We start from the raw sequence: 20,086 nt of genomic DNA on the forward strand, positions 1-20,086 counted from the left end.
CTTCTTCTCAAAGCTGAAAATCAAAAAGGAGAAGTAGCTGGGAGGTACAAGTATGTTTTTCCTTGAAATCTGAGTGATGATATTCTCGCCGTGTTGCTTTGATGGGATTAGAATGAACATCAAACATGATGGCCTCTGAGCACTGAAAAGCATGGAGAAATAGTTCAAATAGTTCAAAGGCATCGTGACTGTCTCTGTACAACACGTTCAAGTCCCACGTATTTTTCTTCCACTTCTGAAACCCATCCTAAGATTTGGTGGAACAGTTTCAGGAAGGTGCTAATGGATTTCGCCTTCTTCTTCTTTTTTTTTTTTTTTTTTTTTTTTTTTTGGTCTAAAAGACCTAAAATGATTTTCGAAAGGAAAAAAACGAACACATTGCCAGCATGCCTATTTTCAAATACATGACTGGTCAGGGGAGGCAAAAGAAAAAAAAAACAACAAAAAACCCAGGCCTGCAGTAGCATATCTTCAGACACATCCTCATGTTTATTTTTGTTGTTGGGCTTGCGCTGGGACAATTTACAGAAGCTCATATGTAAATACATGATTTGGAGAGTCTGCAGCATCTTAACACAGCTAAGCCATCAGACTGCCTTCCTGGAAGTGCTTCCATAGATCTCATGACATCATCCAGATGAGGAGAAATTAACAGGGTCACTGATTCATTCAAACACACAATATTCTCAAGCTCATTTCCATGGAGAAAAACGCAGCCTCTCTTGCTAAAGGCAGATATAGACCAAGGCTTAAAAGTCAAAATAATTCTATTCTTTAAATCCTACTGCGTTAATTAATGCATCAAACGTAGATGATCGTTTGCTTTTTTTTAATGGCTGCATCTGCAGCCTATGGAAGTTCCCAGGCTAGGGGTCAAATTGCAGCTGCAGCTGCCAGCCCACAGCAACATGGAATCTGAGCCACATCTGTGAATGTCACTGCAGCCTGTGGCAACGCCGGATCCTTAACCCACTGAGCAAGGCCAGGGATCAAACCTGCATCCTCACAGACACTATGTCAGGGTTTTAACCAGCTGAGCCATAACAGGAACTCTGATCTTATCTTTTGAAAAGGAGTTTTAGGAGCTCTCACGACCAAGGAGAGAGAAACCAGGTAAATATTTCACTTACATTCACTCCAAAAGATCTGAAAACACAGAATCTTCAAAAAGTAGAAGTGTGTCTTTTTAGTCAATAGGTGTTTATTCCTGGTCAAGTTCTCCCTTTTGATATTTGCAGAGAAGATGGGTGTATGGAAAAGCAAGTTCTAGGCCGATTTCAGACATGAAGGTGGCATGAACACACAGACACACTTGTGGTTCTGTGAGTGCACACAACACACATCATGAAATCTCAAACAGAGCTGCTGTCTGGAGTGACCGGCTGGTGGAGAAGGGCCAGAACCAGCCTTGACATCGGGGTCTGCGGGGGGGCGGGGGGGGGCAGGCTGGAGGATCAGTCTCCCCAGGAGGTCAGGACAGCAGGGAATCCTCCCTATCTGTGGATCTGTTTTATTTTTGATATAACTCAAAAAGACTTGACTAGATGGGCTGCGTTTCCTTCCAGAACCAACAGACTTTGATCCTTCTTCAGGAATAAATCCAATGGTGAGAGGCGGGAAGGAGGTCAAAGCAGAGGCCAGGAGCACCGAGGTCAGGGTCATAGGAACCTGGCAGCCATTTAGGAATAAAGGATGAGAGCCCCCGGGGATTTCAGGAAAGGCTTCAGGGTCTGGAGCAGCGATAAAGGCACAGAAATGGCCAAATCTTAGTTCCCCATATGCTGCCTGCTGATGAGGGGTGTGGGGGAAACTAAAAGGGGTAGTGTCTGGTCCAAGGCAGGGGGGCGAGTTCAGAGGACCTACATTCCCAGATTGTGGCTCCTCACCCACTTCAGAGAAAGCAGTTATATGGGGCAGAATATAAGATTTGGATTTTTTAAAAATAAATTTTTTAAAAATTTTAGAATAGTTTCAGATTGCATAAAGATAGCACATTGACCACTCTGCTCAACAATGGATCAATAACCTGAATGAGTAATCAACCTTTGTTGGATTAAATTAGATTCAATTAAGCAACTGTGATTTTAGGGTCCCTTTTACTGTAGCATAACCTAACATGGCTTTTGTTTTTGTTTGGTGGTCGTTGTTGTTTGCTTGTGCCCATAGTATGCAGAAGTTCCTGGGCCAGGGATCGAACTCGTGCCACAGCAGTGACTAGGCCAGATTCTTAACCCACTGAGCCAAAGAGGAACGCCTATTGCATAACCTGAATTCTATTTCTGTTGTAGGATTTACCTTTTTTCTCCCAGAAACCTGCCCCATAGTATCATCTCAAATTGTCTATTTTGTGCTTCTTCATCTATCATGCACAAAATTGGAATTAGGGTCAATTTCTGAACTTTTTTTTTTTCTTTTCTGTTTTCCATTGTTCTAATTATACAGCAATACCATGATGTTTTAATGTATCTGATTTACAAATCTCTGTTTTTTGTTTTCTAAGTGTAATTCTTGCCCATTGCCCTTCTATTTCAGAGTTTTCTTCATATTCTTGTTAAACATTTTTTTCACATGCAATTTCCTATTTTCTCAGCTCTGTGCACCTACTATTAAATGTGTCAGTTTTAAAATTGATCTTTTGATCCAGTTATTACAAATACGACAGTTATTTCCACAATTTCTTTCCCTTTTTCTCTCTTCATTGTATCAGTTGTCTCATACACACATCCTTGGGTTCTTTAGCACCGACATTTGTGGGGGTCTTGGTTTTCCTCCTCCATGTGCAATGCTCACCTTAAATCTTTCACTGTGAGGGTTCTTGTAACGTCTCTTGGTCATTAGCTAACAAGCATCTTCCAATAACCTCCTTGGATGAGCTCACAGGCACAATGTTTTCCTGGGTTTGCACAAGTTCAAAACCATTTGCCTGCAGCCCTTATACCTGAAGGATGCTTCCATGAATACAAAATCTTTAGCCCACTCTTCATACTTTGGATGTCTTTACCCTTTGCAAAAGTTGCTGTGTAGAAAAGAGCAACATTTCTCCGTAGGTCTTGGTGTGCCCCACTGCATTAAAAGTTCTTTTTTTTTTTTTTTTTTTTTTTTTTTTTTTTTTTTTAGGGCCGTACCTGTGGCATATGGAGATTCCTAGGCTAGGGGTCAAATTGGAGCTACAGCCACCGGCCTACACCACAGCCACCACAATGCAGGATCCAAGCCCCATCTGTGACCTACACCACAGCTCACCACAATGCTGGATCCTTAACCCACTGGGCAAGGCCAGGGATTGAACCCGCATCCTGGTAGATAACAGTCAGATTCATTTCTGCTGAGCCATGACAGGAACTCCCCCCATTTATTTATTTATTTTATTTTATTTTATTTGTCTTTTTGCCTTTTCTGGGGCCGCTCTTATGGCATAAGGAGGTTCCCAGGCAGCACACTTTTACCCTAAATATATCAGTATATTCCCGAAAAACAAGGATACTCTTATGAAACGACAGAAGAATGTTCAAATCCAGGAAACTGAATATGATACAATACTGTTATGGAATTCGCAGTCTCTGTTCAAAATGTCATTAATTGTCCCAATAATGTCTATCATAAAGGACCCCTGCCCAGCCCAGGCCAGGGTTTCACAAAAGGACACGTATTATATTAATCATGATCACTTGAGTCTCCTTTAATCAGAAGCATGTTTTTACATTTCACTTTCTTTAAAAACTTTGAGCCATTGTTTTGAGAATGTCACTCAGTGTGGGTACTTAGATATTTTGTCGTGATTTGTTGCAGGTCACGTATCTGGGGCAGAAGACCCTCGGAAGTGACGCTGTGATCGTCTTACGAACCATAGCAAGGGTGACTTGACCTCGTTTGGGGGTGAAGGTAACTTCCGTCCTTTGGGGAATGTGGCGTCTGCAAGGTTTCTCAGGTGCAAAGCTCCTCTGTGGTCCTTTCTGTTAAGAAGTATCTTGGACCCTTGGAAACAAGATGTTTCGTGGCTCCAACTTTCTACCCCTGGTTTTGGCCTCAGTCAACAGCTGTCAGACAAGGACTTCCTAACCTTGCCTTCCCTTCCACGTTTCTTTGTTGGTTTTCTTCAGCAAGGAGGAGTGTTTCCTTCCCGTTCACTCAGGGAATGAGCAATTCTCAGTTCATTCAATGGATAACTACGTCTTTCTATCCTTATGTATTTCGATGCTCAAATTGTACCTGAAATGACCAGTGGAACATCTTCATCAGTTGGCTCGTGCAACGTCTTCGTCAGCACGGGGCTCCATTCTCTGGTCACTTTCTTCCATCCCATTCTAGCCCTCACCTTATACGTCCCTTGACACAGCCCTGGACGCAACTGTGTCGCCAAGGAAACCATTGTTTCAAGCCAATTTATTAGAATGGTTTGCAGAGCTCAAGATGTGAGTTGTCACAGGTGCCGAGGCAGACTGCTCCAGGGCCCCTTCACCCAGGAGACCCGAGGACTCTGTGGCTGGAGTCACGAGTGCGTGTGCACATGCATGTGTTTGTGTGTGTGTGCATGCACGCTCACATGCAGTCATTACACAGATGTCCCAATTCCCCTGCACACAAGTTCTTAATCTCCGCCCTCGCCATACTTGGTAACTCAGCTCTCCATCAGAAGAGGAGAAAGTTACAGGTGCTTGTTCTTAAGGCAATTACTTCTCTATCCAAAAATACTCAGAAGTGGTTGCCAAATGAGTAGCCCAAATGACCAGGACCAACAAAGCTCCTAGTTAGAATTCAGCATGGGTACAGCATTTTTATCTTCAATCTGAGGTACAGAGTCAACATACTATGCTCAACATTATTTGGGCTAGTTTCTTGCATACCTGTGTCCTGTGATAAGTTTAACACTTTTTTCCCATTTTCTTTTGACTTTTCTCGCTTCTACTCTTCAGGTCACCTCATTTTTCTTGTTAGTGTTCATTTGCCTTTGGACTCTATCCAATGCCATCCTCATCTTTCTGTCCTGCCCTCTGCCCACCTGTGATTAACATCCTCCGTTTCTACATTCTGAGTTCTTGCCTTTAGGCTTCATTGTACACCTCTTAAAATAGCATTTATTTTAAACGAATGAAGATTTCACTTCCTACAATTTTTCATCTCTTGCAAGGCAATGCTTTTCTGGAGAATTCCCTTCCTCTGTTGGTAATCTGTGCTGCCTTTTCTTTCCCTTCTTTTGCAGCATCTTTGTGTGGCTGTAGCATAGAAAGGCCCTTGTTCTTTTCCCATCATGCTGGTCATGGGAGCCAGTTACCTGCAGGACTTCGTAGGAGTGACAGGGTGTGTCTCCACAAAGCCTATTCGGTCTGTCCCTAGAACTCCACTCAGAGGTGCTTCTGCAAAATTGCTGTTTCTATGCAGGTCCACGCACAGTCCACCTCCTCCGCTTCTTTTCATTGTGTCATCTGATTTTTGTAATCTTTTCTTTTCTTTTTAGGGCCACACCCACGGCATATGGAGGTTCCCAAGTTAGGGGTTGAATCAGAGCTGCAGCTGCCGGCCTACACCACAGCCACAGCCACGTGGGACCCAAGCCGCGTCTGTGACCTACACCACAGCTCGCGGCAACGCCGGATCCTTAACCCACTGAGCAAGGACAGGGATTGAACCTGCATCCTCATGGGTACTAGTCAGATTCATTACACAGTGGGAACTCCTGATTTCTATAATCTTTTTTTCACATTTTCCCTCAGAGTGAGAGCCACGCTTCCTCAAACTTGGCTTTCGTTAGCCCTCTGGAAGATCTGCAGACATGGGGCTCTGTTGTTGAGAGCATTCACAAAACAGTTGGTCTCATAAAAACTGTACTTTCTTAAGATCTTCGCCTGTCATTTTTACCACAGGCCAGCCCTAAGGACAGCTGCAGGTGGGCAGGGGGGTGTCACCAGCCATTGGCGGCCCCAGAAGTTACCCAGGCAGACTTAGGCGGTGGGTCCTGGTTCCCCAGGCGTTGTCCTAGGTTGAGTCTTTGGTCACAGCATGCTCATCAAAAACAACTCTTTTTACTAAAAAAACTGTCTGGAGATGGGTGACATATTATATGGTTATACAGCTGGACCGGGAACAGCAGCCCAGCTACCTAGAGGCAAGTGAGTTTGACACACTTAGAGGCCTCTGATCCACAGTCTGGAACAATTTTCTGGGTGTGTCCGAACGTTGAAGCAAGCTGCCCAATCAGTCACTCACCCTGAGAGGACGGGAAGAGCTTTTTCCTTTGCTCAGAAAGGTTAATTTCGAAGTTCTGGGGACCCAACTGGCTCCTGCATTTGTCCGTTAATATCCAGATATTTGGATATAAACAAAGTGGCAAAATGAATGAGAGAATGTTCACCTGATATTCTCAGAGGAGGAGGTGGGGTATCCAACAGGGCCTGAGAAAATAATGCAGAAGATAATATTCGACCTAAAAATCATCATCTATCGATATCATTTCAGTGGCGACAGGCATTGATTGAGTTTAATTAACTAGTCCCTTGGGTACTATTAAAAAGTTTCTGTTGGAGTTCCCATCGTGGTGCAGCAGAAGTGAATCCGACTAGGAACCATGAGGTTGTGGGTTCGATCCCTGGCCTCGCTCAGTGGGTTAAGGATCTGGCATTGCTGTGAGCTGTGGAATAGGTCACGGACACAGCTCAGATTCTGCGTTGCTGTGGCTGTGGTGTACGCCTGAAGCTGCTGCAGCTCCAATCTGACCCCTAGCCTGGGAACCTCCGTGTGCTGAGGGTGCAGCCCTAAAAAAATGCAAAAAAAAAAAAAAAAAAAAAAACCCTCTGCTCAAAACTACTTCAAGAGCGTACATGCAATTTAGAAATTGTTACAGGGTGTGAAATTCAGCCAAATCCAGAGCCTTATCAAACAAAATTTATCTTCCTAAATAATCTCTAAATATTTCCAAACCCAGACATCGCATTCAAGGTACCATTCTGCTTCTCGTAATTTTGGCTTCAAAGGTAAAAGTTAATGGCATATACTGAAAATCTCAATCACACCCCAGAGGTAAAAGTCATTCATTTTAATTATGAAATGTGCCCAGCACATCCTGTGAGCTGTGGTCGGCCAGCATCTGAAATCCAGAACAAGACTCATTCCAATATGCAAATCACAAAGCAAGGGGCAAGATTTTTCAAAATGTTTTCTTTCCCACAGAATTGAATTTGCATGTAAAAGCACAAAAAGAAATTTCTGAAAGATTAAGTCACAACACCAGCAAGAGAAACATTAGCTGCTACTGCCAAAAAGCTCTTTGCTAAGGCACTAAGGAGAAAGTAGGAAGAGACAGGCCAGAGAGTCCCTTGAGTCAACAGATCAGAAAACTGGGGTTTGGGTTTAGAAGAAAATGATTAGAGATAAGATACTGGAAAATAAAAACTATGACAAGAGTCTCTGCTGTTTTGCTCTAATATACACATATGCTATTTCCTTGATTCTATAATACCATGAATAGAAGTTACATCACCAATTTAATAACAGACTTTTTCTTTTTTTTTTCTTTTTTTTTTTGCTTTTTAGGGCCACACCCGTAGCATATGGAGGGTGCTCAGGGCAACACTGGATCCTTTACCCACTGATCGAGGCCAGGGATGGAACGTGCAACCTCACAGTTGCTAGTCAGATTCATTTCTGCTGCACCACAGTGGGAACTCCAATAACAGACTTTTGGAGGAAAAAAAAAATCTGTGTATATTTGGGCTTTGTGTTTATTTTTTTAACTCAATAAAAATAACATACATACCATATACTAATTCATTATTCGTTCCTTCTACTATGACAAAAGGTTTCCTGCTTTCAGAGACTAAAGATTATTCTAGAAGACTTTTGGCCATCACTCGCCATAGCTAAGATTATAGTGGCACATTGTCTTTCAAAATCCATATTCGCTTGTGTTTTTCACATATTTAGCAGCTTTAGAATCAACAGCATAATTGTGAAACGCATCCGGTAATATTGTGGTTTTGTCTGAATTTCCTAGGATTAAGCGTCTAGCTTAATTTTTTCTCTGACTTGAATCATATTCTGCTGAAAGTTAAGCAGTTCTTCTTGACAGATATTTTGACAGATAAATATTCACTGTCTGAGTAACAGAAACATGAATTATACCAACCATTCCAAATTCCCACTCTGAGACTTCTGGCAAGTCCTACAGCCTCTGATGATACTGCCTGTCACGTGACAGGCATTTTTTGGCACAGGAAATAATGGTCTTGTTCTTAAAACAGCAGTTGTAAAGTTACGATTTAACATATCTTAAGCAGTGAAGTACAGATCCATCCCAAACTGAGTTCAATTTCAGATGCTTCTTCTACTACTATTTCTATTGCAAATAACTCAATGGGTATATAGAGAGGCTGGACAGTACTTTCTAGGGCAAATCCATGAGTGATAATAACCAACACGAGTCAATAATCATTTATACAGAGAGTTTCCACTTCTGGCTGTGATGGGGTGGCTTGCAGCAGATCAATGCTCCTACTACCTACAAGATCCAGGTTAAAATGTATTGAAAAATCCATGTGCAGGAATTGGGGAGTGGCCAACACAAGAGTTGAATGGACAGATTTTGGACAAAAGGGAAGTTTTTAGAGGTGTACCTACCTTTCTGGGTTGCTTTTCTCCTCAAAATATGTTTTGATTCATGGCTCATAGCAAGAGTGTGAGGAGCTGGTCGGTGGGTAGCTGCTGGGAAGCAGAGAAGCTAGTAAAGCTTCAGGCATGTCATAAGCCTAAAAGACAAAAACGGAGTCAAGGTAGTTTTCAAGTAGTCAATGCAGGTTTCAAAGAAGCAACATTTGAGTTTAATTGTCTTTATCAGTTGCTTGTTTCCTTTTTCAATTGATTTCTGCTCTATCTGCTTTATCTTATAAGTAGCATAGAGTCCCTTTGCTTTTGTAGCCAGCCTGAATATCTCAGCCTTTTTATGGGAGTGTTTTTATCATTTACATTTAAAGTAATTATTGATAAGGTTAAGTCAAGGTAACCATTCTGTCTTTTCTGTTTTCCCTTTTGTTTTTTGGTCACTCTCCATATCTTTTCCTGCCTTCTTCTAATACTGTTTCTTTCAATCAAAGACAAAGCCCTTTCACTCTCAGGAAGCTATGAAATAAATAAATGCTCAAAGCGCATAAGTAGAACCTTTGAACCAATAATGCATTTGCCCAGGACCTTCTCATCCTAAAGAGAAGAGGTGAGTCAGAAAGGGAAGAGGGAATAAGCAGGGACTCCCACATCTAGCCACCCCACCCCCTTGACAGATCTTTGCTCAGAGCCAAAGTAAATCTGTCACCCGAGGTTGAGAAGCAACCTTACATATAATGGAATCAAACAGCTTAGATTAACAACAGCCTGAAATTATATTCATTATCTAAGCAAAATGCAACCAGCTGCACATTCGTAAAGAAATAAGTCTTCCTGTTGAAACAATTCTCTTTCAAAAGGAAACAACACATTTTTCTTTAATTAAAATGGACACTTTATTTGAAGACATTTTGAAGATGCACAAAAGTTCTAGTGTTCAAGTTCTCACTGAGATTATACTTTTTAGACTTTTACATTTCTTTCATTAAAGTATAGTTAGTTTACAGGGTTGTGTCAACTTCTGCTGTACAGCACAGTGACCCAGTCATACATACAAACACATTCTTTTTCTCATATTATCATCCATCAAGGTCTATGACAGGAGATTGGATATAGTTCCCTGTGCTATACAGCAGGACCTCATTGCTTATCCATTCTAAATGTCGTAGATTGCATTTACCAACCCCCAAATGAAAAGCTGATCTATAACATTCACATGACTTGCTCTGTCCTCTATTTCTGGCCAACTTCCTAGCCACAGTCCTTTACACAGCCTTCATTAAAAAGAAGGGGGGAGGGGTGGGGAAGCATGAGAATTTACGGGAACAAAAATCACACGCACAAAAAGGCTGTAATATACGTGGCTCAAAAACAGGCATTAAAAAGATGATAAAAGTTAATTTGTTCTCCAGTGGATTTTGATCTAAACTCATTAGCTGTCTCCTTTCAAAAGATACAAACTTGAGAGGGGAAGGGAAGAACAATGGCTGGATTCCCAACTTTTAAGATGCTAATAAGGAGGTGGTTGTTTTTTTGTTTGCTTGCTTTTCAAGTTTCTCACACACACACACACACACACACACACACACACACACACACACACACACACACACACACACACACACACACACACCCCCCAGTGGCTTGAACAACTTCCTTGTTACAGTTTAAAGGCAAGGCGACCAAGCTCTCACCCGCCCACTTAGGAAGTCTTTGCACTGACTACACTTGGCCCACCCCAGGATCCCTCTCTGCTGGGGCATCTCAAAGTCCCCAGAATCTCACCCGCCATTCCCCCCCCACACACACCCCTTATTCTCCAGAGGTCTCCCAGCCCAGTTAGCCTGTCTTGGAGACTTTAAGAAATTCTTGGCTATGGTATTTTCCTCGGCTCTTACAGAGCTTTTAAAAAGTCATTTTTTTTTTAAATAGCAATGTCACATTTAGGTTATTTTGAAGCCTTTGCAATCAGAGACTGCACAAGTAAAGGCTCTTATAGCACTTTCACCCACGTGTCCATCTGTTATATTTTGGATATAGGCAGGATGTTAAATATAAGCCTTAATAAATGCAGCGAGGCTGAAAGACGTCAGCAAGCGTGATATTTGCATTTATTATATTTAACCATGACTTTGCCTCCCTGCTCCAAATGAAGACAGACAACCTTGAGCACGAGAGGAAGAAAGATCAGGCTACTTGGTTTTTTGCCATATGGGGGACATGTATTTTATGTTTCCATTCTACCTTCTTGTTTCTAGTCTTTTTTTTTTCCATTTAGTTTTTTTCTCACCTCTTTATGAAATCTCTTCATAACCTCATATCATGGCTCCAATGTACAGAGAGGGAAACAATACCACAAAGAGTCCCTTTCAGGTATGTCTGAGACAAGACTCGAATGCAAAGGATCAGACTTGCCCGGGACCATGACTCATGTGATGGAAGCTACCATCTGGGTGCCAGCTGCGCTTTGTTTTGTGATTCAAGAGTCCTGACATGATTGCGTAGTGAAAGCAAGAGCTACAGGAGAACACATCCTTGTTACTTGATTTCAAGTGGGTTCGCAAAAGCAGCTTTTCAACAGCCACAAAGGAGCAACAGTCAGGTGCTCTTCCTGTGGAGCGGGCCAAACACCCATTTGGAAACTAAAGATGAAGAATCACTGAATCGTCATGAAGTGAGACACTTAGGTCTTGGGAAACATCAAACACAAGCTCTGGATGACTGGGTCCCTCTTCGCAGCTAAAACTCTATGACAACTGCCTTGTGCTGCTTACATAGAAGTCATAGTGCCCCATGTCACGGAATGGTGCAGAGCTAGAGAGAAATGGGACAGCAGTGGGGAGGGCTCAGGGGCTTGGGGAGGGGGGGCGGGGGAGCGGGACGGCTGGCTTGTTCCCCCAGCAAGAAGATGGGAGGTGAGCTAGAACGGAGGCATCACTAAGGACAGAGAGCTGCAATCTTCAAAGATACACTCCGCCAGGCCGGGGGGTAGGGTGGGGTGTTTGGGAGTGATTCCTGTACATGATCTCATTTAAGCCTCCAAACACCCTCAGCGTGTAATTCACACTGTTACTGTTACACTGGACTGCTAGCCTATGGTAGGTCACACTGTAGTCAGTGGCTCCCGATAGGAGCTCTGACTTACTGAGTGACTGTTGTACATCAAAAACTGCTCTAAGCACGTCATGTTTTACGTTTATGCATTTTGTCCTCATTTCAACCTATGAAATCAGTCTATTTACTAGGGGAGGGAATTGGGACACCAGAGGTCCACATACCTAAGCGACACACTTGGGGAAGCCACAATTCGTGTGACAGGGGTGGTCCTGCAGAGGACAACAATGGGGAACCCATCCCCCATGTTTCTGAAAATTGGGGGTATCTCAGTCTAACGTGTTCTGACCAGGGACCCCTTCCATCCACTGCACACGTGACCACCACGAGTAAGTATCGTTTACGGATGCTCACTGCTCCCAGGTAGAGCCCTGTGCCCTGCTGGTCTTGGGGTTTTTCATGGCTCCTGTTTGTAAATGCATATGCAAACCATCTGAACACTGAATATTTTCAGCTATTCCTCACCTCTGCTCCACACTTCCTGTGTCTTCATCCTTCTCAGAAGCCACAGCCCCACTGCTATTACCAGTTATTAGCAATAGCGAATAATCGAGAAAGACACAGAAAAATGCAGGGAAGAGAGGGGGTCTCGTACTTCCTTTATTCACCACGATCCTGGCCACTAACAACCAGTTTTAAATGTTAGCATGTAGTGCTCTAGGATTTACTACTTTTACCCCGGAATACATAAATATACATTTCTTCGTTCTAAAAATAAGAACCTCTGGTTGGACCTTTAAGAGAAAACCATCATATGTCACGCCTTAACTATCTTTTCTGCAAATGTCGTTCAAGTATTTATACCCACCTCAGATATTCTCAATTCATGGAAAGCTTGAAAACAGGAACTCATTGCCCTGGAGGAAGCAGAATTCCAGCTCCCTCCAATCAAGCAGACAACAAAAGCAACACGAGTAAAGAACGTTGCTTAGGACTATCACCCACCCTCCCCTGTTTGGAAACAAAGTAGGCGGGTAACAAGGGAGGTGAGCCCCAAAATCACCCCTTCAAAAAGAGAAGGCACTGGGAGCAAAAACCGAGGTCGGGAGTTCCCGTCGTGGCACAGTGGAAACGAATCCGACTAGCATCCATGAGGATGCAGGTTCGATCCCGCAAGGGGTTAAGGATCCAGTGTTGCCATGTGTTGTGGTATAGGTTGCAGGCGAGGCTCAGATCTGGCGTTGCTGTGGCTGTGGTGTAGGCTGGCAACTGCAGCTCCGATTCGACCCCTAGCTTGGGAACCTCCATATGCCACGGGTGCGGGCCTAAAAAGCCAAAAATAAATAAATAAATAAAATTAACTAAACAAAAAAAACCTAGGTCGGCAGCTCCCCTGAAACTTAACAGCTCTGAACCTGCCAGCAAATGATTATGATGCTTCTCTAACCTAAGTGTTAAAACCAAGGCAACACGAGCCATCTTTATTTATTATTATTTTTTCGTCTTTTTGTCTTTTTAGGTCTGCACCTGCAACATATGGAGGTTCCCAGGCTGGGGGTGGAATTGGAGCTGTAGCGGCCGGTCTATGCCACAGCCACAGCCACGCCGGATCCGAGTCACGTCTGCAACCTACACCACAGCTCACAGCAACGCCAGATCCTTAACCCACTGAGCAAGGCCCATGGGATTGAACCCACAACCTCATGGTTCCTAGTTGGGTTCGTTAACCACTGAGCCACAACGGGAACTCAGCGTCATTCTTTAAGAAAGAAGAAAACCTTTTCAGAGACCCACCAGGGCCACCAGCAAGGATGAATTCTGTTCATTGGCCAGTTTTTAACTGGTGTCTTGGTTTTCTTGTTGTCCAATTGTAAAAGTTGGTTGACTGTTTGGGACACCAGCTCTTTCCCAGGTGTGTGTTCTGCAGAGATGTTCTCCCAGGCGGTCTTTACATTCTCTTTACAGCACTTTTCACAAAGCGAATTCTTTTCCAGTTGAACGAAGTCCAATGTAAGGATTTGTTTTTCTCTTTCATGGATTACGCTTTGAGGTTTACATCCAAAAAAGTCATCTCCACAGAGTGCCCGTCATGGCTTAATGGTCATGAACCCAACTAGTATCCATGAGGATGCAGGTTCCATCCCTGGCCTTGCTCAGTGGGTTAAGGATCCAGCATTGCTGTGAACTGTGGCTTGGATCCCAAGTTGCTGTGGCTGTGGTGTAGGCCGGCAGCTGTAGCTCTGATTTGACCCCCAGCTTGGGAACTTCCGTATGCCTTGGATGAGGCCCTAAAAAACTAACTACATAAATAAAGAAAATAAAAAGTCCTCACCTCAGCAAACTAAGATTCTAAGGCCATCTAGAATTTCTGCAGTGTCACCTACACCCCAGAAGAAGATGCTGTATAGTTTTGCATTTTACAACTATGGTTATTCTATTCCTCTCCATTCCTCTTACTGGTAACTGCTGCGGAAATGAGCAGAAACACACTTGCCTGCCTATAGCAATCTCTGGTCAGAGGAATAGAAGGAATTTAACTGGCTTTGACTACTGATTTTCAAACTTATTCCAACAATGGAAGCACCTGGCAGATTAGTCAGGATGGGACTATCCAGAGAAACAAAGGCAATAAGGGGTGTGTGTGTGTGTGTGTGTGTGTGTGTGTGTGTGTGTGTTTAATAAGGAATTGGCTCACAATTTATGGAGGCAGGTGAGTGCAAAATCTGCAGTGTGAGCCAGGAGGCTGGAGGTCCGGGATGGTATCGTCCCAGCCCAGAGGCAGTCTTAGGGAATCCCTCTTGCCCAAGGAAGCAGGTCTTTTTCAGTAAACTGGATGAGGCCCAGCCACACTACAGAGGCAATCTGCATATTCAAAGTTCACCCATTCAAACGTTCATCTCATCCAAAAATACCCTCCAAGTTGACACATAAAATGAACCATCATAATAATGCCATGGGCAGCAATATGGATGGACCTAGAGATGATCATACCAAGTGAAGAAAGTCAGACAGAGAAAGCCAACCATCATATGATATCACTTATAGGTGGAATCTAAAATAATGATACAAATGGACTGACTTACAAAACAGAAACTGACTCACAGACTTTGAAAACAAACTTATGGTGACCGAAGGGGAGGGGGAGGGGCAACTGAGGGGTTTGGGATTAACCTATACACCTACAATATATAAACTAGATCATCAACAATGACCTCTTGCGTAGCACAGGGAGGTCTATCCAATAGTCTGTAAGAACCTACATGGGAAATAAAAAAATGGATATACGTATATATATAACTGAACCACTTTGCTGTACAGCTGAAGTTAATACAACGCTGTAAATCAACTGCATGCTATTTGGAAACAAATCTGACTAGTATCCACGAGGGTGCAGGTTCGATCCCTGGCCTCACTCAGCGGGTTAAGGATCTGGCATTGCTGTGAGTGGTGTAGGCCGGCAGCTATAGCTCTGATTTGACCCCCTAGCCTGGGAACTTCCATATGCCACAGGAGCTGCCCAAAAAAGAAAAAGAAAAAAAAAAACAAACCCGACATGCCAATGTAAAATAAAAATTAAAAAAATAAAATAAAATCAACCATCATACCTGGGGAGCTTTACAAAATACTGATGCTGGCTGAGTCTCATCCCCAGTGACTGATTTCCCTGGTCCAACATGTTCTCCGCATCCTGATGTTTAAAAGTCCCCTGAGGCACTGCGCTGGGCCACTCAAGTTAAGAACCTCTGGATTGGCCAATCTTTGGGGTTGGAGAAGAGCTCTGGAAGCATGAGACGTCTCGATTTCCTGAACAAAACTGGAGTCGCTGAGAAAAAAGTAGATGGGGTACTAAAATGATAGTGTGGATTTGAAACCTACTGCTTCTGCAACAAAGTTCTAAAAAGGTTTTTGTTTTTTCTAATTCTTTCTATTACTCATCAATCTCCTCATTCCTCCTTGTCTTACATAAGGCCATTTAAATTTATATTTATAGTAATTAAAAATAAATACAATTGGGGACTCCTTTCATGGCTGAGTGATAAAGAATCTGACAAGTAACCATGAGGATGCAGGTTCCATCCCTGGCCTCGCTCAGTGGGTTAAGGATCTGGCATTGTCACGAGCTATGGTGTAGGTCACAGACACAGCTCAGATCTGGTGTTGCTGTGGCTGTGGTGTAGCTCCAATTCAACCCCTAGCCTGGGAACCTCCTCATCGCAGATGCAACTGTAAAAAGAAAAAAGACAGAAAAGAAAAAAACTAAAAAATAAATAAAATTTAGGGTTGTTGCTGCTGTTGTTGTTTGCTTTTTAAGGCCACTCCTGTGGCAAATGGAAGTTCCGGCTAAGGGTCGAATCACAGCTGCAGCTGCCAGCCTACACCACAGCCGCAGCAACACCAGATCCTTAACCCACTGAGCGAGGCCAGGGATCGGATCTGCATCCTCGTGGATACTAGTCGGATTCGTTCCCACAGAGCCACGAGAGGAACTCCTAAAATTCAGTTTCTTAATCACAACAGGACTTTCTCAGGATTCAGTGGCCACCCGCTGGCTAGCGTCCAGGCATCAGGTAACACAGATACAAGCTACTTCAACTTCAGGGAAAGTTCTGTTGGGCAGCCCTGATCTAGAACAACAAACTTAGCTCCACTCGATCTGTGCCAGAAACCATTATGAACACACAGTCCTCCCTTCACAACCCTTAATAGGCAGCTGAAGAAACAAAGTATGTGAATACATCATTATAATAACATATGATATTAGCAATCATAACATACTCATGGCACAAATATTTTGGAGATAAAGGTGATCGTGATCCACTTTTCTTTTAACAATCCATCTTTTAAAACATTTCAGTCTCACTTTCTCCTTAAGTATTAAAATAATTTTAAAAACTTCCATATAGTTTTTTTTTTAATGTTTATAAGCATGGGTAACAGGAGTAGTGGGGTAAGGATACACATTTTAAGTATTTGCCTGCCCCATAAAAAAGGACCCCCCCCATCACCAGCACTAGGGACAGGCCTTGACCCAGGGTGGACCCACCAAGTTCAAAGCATTGAGCCCTGTCTGTCAAGTATGACAGAACCAGGAGGACGTAATTAAATTAACCCTCAAGAGTTATAAACTGAAATGAGAAACATGAATCCTGAAATTTGACCAGAAGCAGTGATGCAGCTTCTCCCTTGGAAAGCTGACAAGACAGAGCAAATGCCAGAATGGGGACTCTCACATTCACAGCCAAGCAGGCCAGAAACTTCTGTCAGCCCCACAGTGGAATTCTCACCCCCAACCCCACCCCTCCAGCCCCCCACCTCCCTATCCCACCACCTTCCCACCCCCATCCCTCCACCCCCCCACCCCTAGGTGAACTGCAAGGAAGAGGGGCTAGTCCTCAAAATTCTGTTTGTGCTGTGGCATCAGTTACTCTGTTTGGCAGTGAAGTGGTGGCCCAGGGTGTCTACAGATCCAGAAAGGAACTACCGTCAGGCTGCTTAGACATGCCAAGGAAACAGGGTCTCAACACAAAGCAGATCAACTTTGGGATTTAGGTTTGGATCAGCAGATCAACTCTGAGATTTAGGTTTGGATCCCTCTCTACTCCCTGTTCTTCCTCTGGTAACTGACCCGCTCCTTTCCCCCAGACCGACAACCTGAGAAGCGAGTCCAGAACCTGGGGAAACCATTTTCTCTTCGCTGGGCATCTCAGCTCTGTCCGCACACCAGGCAGAGGCTCAAGGGCGGTCACATGACACGGGACCAGCCATTCAGAGTCCTTCCCCCTGACTGGGTGGGGAATCCACCGAGGCCTCATTTCTGGGTCCTGACTTCGCGCTTGGAGCCCTGCTTCTGGCCTTGCGGAGGATGCTTCCACTCGCAGAGAACAAACCTTCAGAGGGATCTGCAAGCCTGTAAGTAGTAACGTCTCTTCTCAAAGAGCAGAAATGCTGGAAAGGGGAAATATAAAGGTGTTTGCTCTTCCGATACAACTTTAATTTTACCATAATTTTAATCCAGGGAAACACATTAAAAAAAAAAAAAAAGGAGGTCTCACTGTGGCACAGAGGGTTAAGAATCCCGATACAGCAGCTGTAGAGGCACAGGTTTGATCCCTGGCTCATCTAGTGGGTTAAAAGAGCTGGTGTTGCTGCAGCAGCAGTTTGGATTCAGTCCCTGGCCTGGGAACTTCTATGTGTTATAGGTGCAGCCATAAAAATAAATAAATAAAATAACAATTAAATTAAATTAAAAACAGAGAAAGAGAAATGCTATAGTGGATTGAAGGAGGGTCCATAAAGACAGGTCAGGTCCTAACCTGGCAACCTATGAACATGACCTTGTTTGGAAAAGGGTCTCTGAAGATGTAATTAAGCTAAAGAGCTTGAGACAAGGCCATCCTGTATTATCTGGGTGAGCCTTAAATCCAATGACCAATGTCACAGAGGAGGGACACAGAGGGGTCAGCCATGTGAAGACAGACACAAGTGATGCAGCCAGGAAAAGGAACGCGCGGAGCCAGCAGAGGCTGAGGGGAGCCAGGAGGGGCTCTTCTCTACACCCTTCAGACCAGAACCTGGATCCTCAGCCTCTGACCTCCAAACTGAGGAAGAACAAATTCTATCATAAGTGACCACGTTCTTGGGCATTTGTGGCTGCAACCTTAGGAAGCCAATATAAATGCTGAATAAAAAACACAGTTTGCTGAATCATTCAAAACATTGGCTATAGGGCACATATACCTAAAACCAGCTTCTGGGTGTATTAATGCTTTTGGTCTGACATTAAACAAATATCAAAATGCTTGGTGCCCATCCAAAAATATTTTCTTTCAAGCTAAGCCATTTTTGGAAAAAGTCTTGGCCTGGTTTCACAGACTGGCTTCGAATCCTATTTCTTAAGTCAAAAGCAGTGCCCTTTTTGATTGCCACTAGAAGTGGCAGAGGAAGGGAATTTAAAAGGGAATTTTTATCTTCAAATGAATCCCGGATTTCTTACGTGAGGTTTCTAATCATGTGAGTATTTTGACAGATGCGTTTAAGGCATTTAAAAGTATTTTCATTGTTTGGTTCCGTAGTCTTACACTACAGGCCAAGATAAAACACAGAAAAAGGGTTAAATTGCTATTATGTTTCAGGAAGTAGCGGACACCATCTCCTCTAGACATTTAAATTGGGGTCTTCTTACATTTTTCTAAGGCTTCCAGTACCCAAGGAGCAGAAACGGCACTTCCCTCTTTTAAAGTGTCATGTGGTTCCCAGCCAGGAAAGCATCCTATGTGATTGTAGGGAAAATTAAACAATTATCTTTTTGATTGATTCTCACAATGCCCCAGTGTGGGAGCTCAATATTATTTTCACTTTCTTGGCAGATGAAGAACAACGGTGTTAAATTATTTCCTCCCAAAGCATCCAGTGGCTCAGGAAAGGATGGACCTCTGGCTTCCAGGTATTTGCATTAAAAGTCCAGGGCCTGGTGTTAATTTCCTCATCCACATGGCTCCCTGGCCCAATGGAACCTTCCCAGGAGGCTGCTGGCCCTTCAGCGGAAGCCAAAAGGACACTGGCTCTAGAAGGGCTGTGTGAGGCCACCCCCTGGAAATTACAGGTGTTCCCCTCCCAGCCTGCAGAGGGCAGCAACTCTCAGGGGCTCAGCTGCCCCTGAGATACTGGCTAAGAGGACCACAGCTCCCAGAGGAAGTCCCCAGGCCCAGAGACGAAATGGTAGCAGCTGGAAGTCAGCCTGGCGCATTGCCATGGCCAGGCCTGGTGGACTCTGAGCACCTACAGTATCAGCACCACCAGCCAAGCAGGCATCTAGAGGGCACCGAACTGCTCCCTTGGCACACTGTGGCACAGTCTAAAATCCCCAGTGAAAGAATGCCTTTGGACAGTCCTTCCTTCCCCTCTTAGAAGGTGACAGCCTACAGTGGTAACATCTCGTGGTGGATTTGTCTGAAGCTGTCTGAGAGTGATGAGATGTGAGGTCACTCAAGAGCCCTGGGACCTGTTCTTGAAGGTCTCACAAAGGGCAATGACGTTGCTGACACAGGATCCCGAGAAGCACCATCCTGAACAGCAAGTGCAGAAGGAAAAGTCAGGGAGGGAGGGCTCCAGCTAAAAACGACATTCCCCTTTCACTGGGGATTTTAGACTGTGCCACAGTGTGCCAAGGGTACTTGGGTACTGTCTAGATGCCTGCTTGGCTGGGGGTGCTGATGCTGTAGGTGCTCAGAGTCCACCAGGCCTGGCCATGGCAGTGCGCCAGGCTGACTTCCAGCTGCCACCATTTCACGTCTGTGCCTGGGGACTTTCTCTGGCGGCTGTGGTCCTCTTAGCCAGCATCAAAGATTAACACCCCCTTCCATCCCACCTACCCCTCAAGCAACCCCAGACCTTGAACAGGAACTAATGCGGGAACCCCCTGCTCCATCATGCTCTGAGCTGA

At 44.1% G+C, this 20,086-nt stretch overlaps 1 protein-coding gene across 1 annotated transcript in view; it reads right to left on the bottom strand.

Moving 5' to 3' along the window:
* LOC102166005 (translation initiation factor IF-2-like) overlaps positions 293-20,086 on the bottom strand; it is a 34,394-nt gene continuing 14,600 nt past the window's right edge. Inside the window, exons 8-10 of the mRNA XM_021088391.1 lie at positions 15,249-15,466; positions 8,611-8,738; positions 293-6,389 (exon numbers count right to left, since the gene is read on the bottom strand). The gene's annotated coding sequence lies outside the window, so the exon portion shown is untranslated. The remainder of the gene's footprint in view (positions 6,390-8,610; positions 8,739-15,248; positions 15,467-20,086) is intronic.

The sequence above is a fragment of the Sus scrofa genome, chromosome 3 (assembly GCF_000003025.6).
Source record: "Sus scrofa isolate TJ Tabasco breed Duroc chromosome 3, Sscrofa11.1, whole genome shotgun sequence".
Lineage (NCBI taxonomy): Eukaryota > Metazoa > Chordata > Mammalia > Artiodactyla > Suidae > Sus > Sus scrofa.